This window comes from Delphinus delphis, chromosome 12 (genome assembly GCF_949987515.2).
Source record: "Delphinus delphis chromosome 12, mDelDel1.2, whole genome shotgun sequence".
Taxonomy (NCBI): Eukaryota; Metazoa; Chordata; class Mammalia; order Artiodactyla; family Delphinidae; genus Delphinus; species Delphinus delphis.
Genome location: NC_082694.2, coordinates 37814497 through 37820723, shown reverse-complemented (window position 1 = coordinate 37820723; position 6227 = coordinate 37814497). Strand labels below are relative to the sequence as shown.

General features: G+C 41.3%; 1 protein-coding gene across 5 annotated transcripts in view; it reads left to right on the top strand.

Moving 5' to 3' along the window:
- The window catches only part of EHBP1 (EH domain binding protein 1), a 491141-nt gene continuing 484914 nt past the window's right edge, over positions 1–6227 (top strand). For all 5 annotated transcript variants that reach the window (XM_060026512.1, XM_060026505.1, XM_060026507.1 and 2 more), the window contains exon 1: positions 1–179. The gene's annotated coding sequence lies outside the window, so the exon portion shown is untranslated. The remainder of the gene's footprint in view (positions 180–6227) is intronic.

Below are 6227 nucleotides of genomic sequence, written 5' to 3'. Positions count from 1 at the left end.
TTTGGCCTGAGGCAACCCAACACTGGCGCCTACCTGGGCTCTTTGGTGAGGCTAATGACAGACTCTGGGAGGGCTCACACCAAGGAGTACTTCCTAGAACTTCTGCTGCCAGTGTCCTTGTCCCCACATTGAGCCACAGCCACCCCCCGCCTCTGCAAGGGACCCTCCAACACTAGCAGGTAGGTCTGGTTCAGTCTCCCCTGGGGTCAGTGCTCCTTCCCCTGGGTCCCAATGCGCCCACTACTTTGTGTGCGCTGTCGAAGAGTGGAGTCTCTGTTTCCCCCAGTCTTGTCGAAGTCCTGCAATCAAATCCCACTAGGCCTCAAAGTCTGATTTTCTAGGAATTCCTCCTGCCGTTGCTGGACTCCCAGGTTGGGAAGCCTGACGTGGGGCTCAGAACCTTTACTCCAGTGGGTGAACTTCTGTGGTATAAGTGTTCTCCAGTCTGTGAGTCACCCACCCAGCAGTTACGGGATTTGATATTACTGTGATTGCACCCCTCCTACCGTCTCATTGTGGCTTCTCCTTTGTCTTTGGATATGGGGTATCTTTTCTGGTGAGTTCCAGTGTCTTCCTGTCGATGACTGTCCAGCAGCTAGTTGTGATTCTGGTGTTCTCACAAGAGGGAGTGAGAGCATGTCCTTCTACTCCTCCATCTTGGTTCCTCCCCTCCACTAAATATTGATACATCTTACCCCCCCTTTCTTGTTTTATTTTTATTTATTTATTTATTTTTGGCTGCACTGGGTCTTCATTGCTGCACACGGGCTTTCTCTAGTTGCGGCAGGCAGGGACTACTCTTCGTTGCTGTGCATGGGCTTCTCGTTGCAGTGGCTTCTCGTTGTGGAACATGGGCTCTAGGCATGCGGACTTCAGTAGTTGCAGCACGTGGGCCCCAGAGTGCGTGGGCTTCAGTATTTGTGCACAGGCTGAGTAGTTGAGGTTTGCGGGCTCTAGAGCTCAGGCTCAGTAGTTGTGGGGTGCAGGTTCAGTAGTTGCAGCTCGTGGGCTCTAGGGCACAGGCTCAGTAGTTTAGTGCCCCACAACATGTGGGATCTTCCCAGACCAGTGATTGAGCCCACGTCCCCTGCATTAGCAGGTGGATTCTTAACCACTGGACCACAATGGAAGTCCATTCTTGCTTGTTTTAAACTGTGGTTTTGTGCTTTTAACAAATAGTATACTTTGTCTTCAATAACATACTATACGTTGCTTAGTCATGTTCAGTTTTGATCCCCGATCACATCAAAATTGTAAGGGCAGAAATCTTATAAATGGACAATTTAGTATTAAAATGATGGGTGTACACATAGGTAAAAGAGTTCAAATAAATTCAAATTATTTATTATATTTATATAGGTAAATAACACAACTCTCCAAATTTTCTTGAAGGTAAATTTGCTTTGCAAAATAGAAAATCATTGCAATTTTTTCCTATATCCCTTTCCTTTTCCTATTATATTTTTAGTTAATACAGAATTGTTTTTTTTTTTTTTTCCATCACATGCTGTGAAGATTAACAGAACTTCCAGGTGGTTGGAGACAAGTGTAATAGTATGTCAACAGGGATGTTCCCTGGGCCCTGGCTAAGTTCTAATGCTGTGCACGTAAGGAGATGAGCTCACATATTCTAAGTTCAGGGACCACCTGTGGTTAGGCCAGCCCACCTATAGTTAGGCCAAGAAATGTCAATACAGGGAAACAGCCCAAACACCAAACATCCCCTACCCCATCCCATCCCTACTCCCTGAAGTATAAGGAAAGGGTGAGTAGAGATAAGGTTAGCTTTCTGTGAAGTAGAATATTCATAATGTTACTCTATTCCCTCTCTTCACCCCATTCTCCCTGTAATAAAGGAGATGGAGGCACTTCTTCCTCTTAAAGTCTAGAGAAGAGCATTCAAGAGAATTGCTTATAAAGTTTAGAGATGCCCAACCTTCCCCCTCTCCTAGGTTGGAGACTGGTGATTGTCTCACCTCTGATCTCTCCTGGACAGGCAGAGTGCTCAAGTGTTCTAGGACAAGGGGAAGGGGCAGTAGAGAGATGATCTAGATGAAGGAAGGGACACCACAGTCACCCACATTGCCCCCTCCAAGAGAGGCTGCTCACTGGACCCCTTGTGGAGGAGGTCAAGTAGATGCAAGATATGCCTCAAGGAATTGAGCAGCAGGGAGGCACCCCAAGGACCTTCAACAATGAAGGAGCCAGAACTTGGATTCTCTCCAGTTTAGAGAGCGTTGAAAATCTGACAGGGTTAACTAGAGAAGCAGCAGCATCCGAAAGAGAGGGAATTACCATCTTCCTACTGGGGAGCCACATAAGATAGCCACTTCTTCATTTCTCCTCTTGCCCTGACATTAGAAGCGAAGCACTGGAAAGGAGAGGGAAGGATATACAGAACAGAGCGCTCCTGCCCTCAACCCTCTCTGCCCTCCGCTCCCCCCCACTCCCCGCCACATACTCCAAGCCACTAGCAACAGACTTGTCTGCCTTTCTCTGGAGGGAAGGGAGGAAAAATAGTTTTAATTCAGTTTGAAGCTTAGTAGAAAATGAACAGAATTGAACCTTACTTGCCAGAATGAGATGATCCTAATAACTTGAAGAGATGGATAAATAGAATCGAGCCAAGGTGTGATGAAGAGAGTTGACACCCAGCAAGAAAATGGCAGGGGCAGAGCACAATTTTGGGGGGAGATTATTGGAAAAATAAAGCCATTTCATATTTATAACCCAATGAATTGCGAGTCCTCAAGGAAGTAGTTACAAAGTCAGATAGAGTTTTAATTTTTACAGGGGAGTGGGATGATCGATTCTGAACAACACAGACTGGTGAGAGTGATATAAATCCAGGTAAATTAAAGTGGTTTTATTCTTTTCTCTCTCTCTTTTTTTTTTTTTTTTTTCGGTACGCGGGCCTCTCACTGTTGTGGCCTCTCCCATTGCGGAGCACAGGCTCCGGACACGCAGGCTCAGCGGTCATGGCTCACGGGCCCAGCTGCTCCGCGGCATGTGGAATCTTCCCGGATGGGGGCACGAACCCGCGTCCCCTTCATTGGCAGGCGGACTGTCAACCACTGCACCACCAGGGAAGCCCTATTCTTTTCTCTTAATTGAAGTATAACACGCGTACAAAAAAGTATACAAATCGTAAGTGTAGAGCTCCATGAATTTTGACTAAGTGTACCCATCTGTGTAACCGGCACCAGATCAGGAAATAGAATGCTACCAACAACCAGAAACACCCCCACGTATCCCCTTTCAGTCATTAACCTCCTCCTCCTCCTCCTCCTCCTCAAGTCACTGCTATCTTGATTTCTATATGTGTAGGTTATTTTTGCCTGATTTTATTTTTACATAAATGAAATCCTATATTATGTACCTTTTGTGTTTACTTCTTTATTCAACATCACATTTGTGAGATTCATCCACGTTGTTGTGTGTAGAAGTAAATGGAAATCGTCCATTTTCATTGCAGTGTAATATTTTGCTGTTTGAATACACCATGAATTTTATTCATCCAAATGGTAATGTACTTTGGGTTTTTTTCCCCCAGTTTGGGGCTATTACAAAGAGTGCTCCTGGACTTACTTGCTAATATTTTATTTAGGACTTTCACATCTATGTTCCTGAGAGAGATTAACCTGTAATTTTTCTTTCTTGTGATATTCTTGCCAGCTTTTGGTGTTACAGTTATACTGACCTCATACAATAGTTGGAAATATTCCTTCTTTTTCTGTTTTCTGGAAGATTTTGTGTAATATTCATGTTTTTCCTATTGTGTTTTGAAAAATTCACCAAAGAAGCCATCTGTGACTGAAGTTTTCTTTGTGGGAAGGTTTAAAATTATAAATTTAATTTAAAAAATTTTGGGGGGCTTCCCTGGTTGCACAGTGGTTAAGAATCCGCCAGCCAATGCAGGGGACATGGGTTCGATTCCTGGCCCGGGAAGATCCCACATGCCACGGAGCAACTAAGCCCGTGTGCCACAGCTACTGAGCCGGTGCTCTAGAGCCCGTGCTCTGCAACAAGAGAAGCCATGACAATGAGAAGCCTGCGTACCGCAATGAAGAGTAGCCCCGCTTGCCTCAACTAGAGAAAGCCTGCACACAGCAACGAAGACCCAACACAGCCAAAAATAAAAAAATTTATTAAAAAAAATTAAAAGATAAATAAATAAATTTTTAATTGAAATATAGTTGATTTACAAGGTGTTAATTTCTACTGTACCGCAAAGTGATTAAGTTATATATATGGGGCTTCCCTGGTGGCGCAGTGGTTGAGAGTCCGCCTGCCGACGCAGGGGACACGGGTTCGTGCCCCGGTTGGAATATCCCACATGCTGCGGAGCGGCTGGGCCCGTGAGCCATGGCCGCTGAGCCTGCGCGTCCGGAGCCTGTGCTCCACAACGGGAGAGGCCACAACAGTGAGAGGCCCGCGTACCAAAAAAAAAAAAAAAGTTATATATATGTATATATGTGTATGTAATGGAAAAGAATACAAAGGATGTATATATATGTATATACCTATATTCATACATATACATACACATATATACATTCTTTGTATTCTTTTCCATTATGGTTTATCATAGGATATTGAATATAATTCCCTGTGCTATACAGCAGGTCCTTGTTGTTTATACATTCTATAATATAATAGTTTGTATCTGCTAACCCCAAATTCCCACTCCATCCCTTTCCCACGATGAATTTAATTTTTTAATAGATAGAACTACTTATATTTGCTATTTCCTTTTTGTCCACTCTGTTAAGTTGTATATTTCTAGCAATCTATCCATTTCATTGGCATGCAGTTATTTATAATTTCCTCTTATTATTATATCCTTTATAAAAATTGAGTTGTAATTGACATGCAACATTATATTAGTTTCAGGTATGTAGCATAATGATTTAATATTGGTGTATATTGCAAAATGATCGCCACAGTAAGTCCAGTTAACATCCATCACCACACATAGTTACAAAACTTTTTTCTTGTGATGAGAACTTTTAAGATTTACTCTTTTAGCAGCTTTCAAATATCCAATACAGTATCATTAACTATAGTCACCATGCTGTACATTATATCCCCATGACTTATTCATTTTATAACTGAAAATTTGTACCTTTTGATTCCCTTCCCCCTTTTCACCCTTCCCCCTACCCCTTGCCTCAGGTAACCACCAATCTGTTCTTTATATCCATAAGCTTGTTTTTTTTGTTTGCTTGATTTCTTAAATTCCATATATAAATAAGGTCATATTTATTTATCTTTTTCTCTCTGACTTATTTCACTTAGCATAATGCTGTCAAGGTCCATCCCTGTTTTCACAAATGGCAAGATTTCATTCTTTTTTTAATGTCTGAGTAATATTCCATTGTATGTATATATCATCTTCTTATTCATCCATCAGTGGACACTTAGGTTGTTTTCACATCTTGGCTATTGTAAATAATGCTGCAGTAAACATGGGGATGCATATATCTTTTTGAATAGTGTTTTTATTTTCTTGGATAAATACATAGAAGTGGAATTGCTGGATCAGATGATAGCTCTATTTTTAATTTTTTGAGGAACCTCCATACTGGTTTCCATAGTGGCTGCACCAATTTACATTCCCACCAGCAGTGCACAAGTGTTCCCTTTTCTCCACATCCTTACCAACACCTGTTATTTCTTGTCTGTTTGATAATAGCTATTCTGACAGGTGTGAGCTGTATATTCTTAATGCTGACAGGATCTATACTGATGTCTCTCCTTTTCTTCTTGGTATTGGTTATTTGTACCTTCTTTGTTTTTTTCTTGATCAGTGTTGACGGGGTTTGCAACTGTTTTAGTCTTTTCAAAGAACGAATATTTGGCATTTGGTTTTCTCCATATTTGTCTTCTGTTTCTTAATTTCTTTTCTAATCTTTATCATTTCCTTCTACTTTCTGTGGCTTTCACTTTCTTTGAATATGATTTTTTAGGTAGATATGTAGATCATTGGTTTTCAGGTTCTCTTATTTTTAATAGGTACATTAGAAGTTATAAAATTTCCCTTAAGTTTGGCTTTTACTAAACTACAAATTTTGGTATGTAGTATTTTTCTTACCATTTTGTTGAAAATATGTTCTAATTTCCATTGAGATCTCTTCTTTGACCCATTGGATATTTAGAAGTATATTGTTTTTATTTCCAAACACTAGGGAACTTCTAGTTATCTTTTTGTAATTGATTTCTGGCTT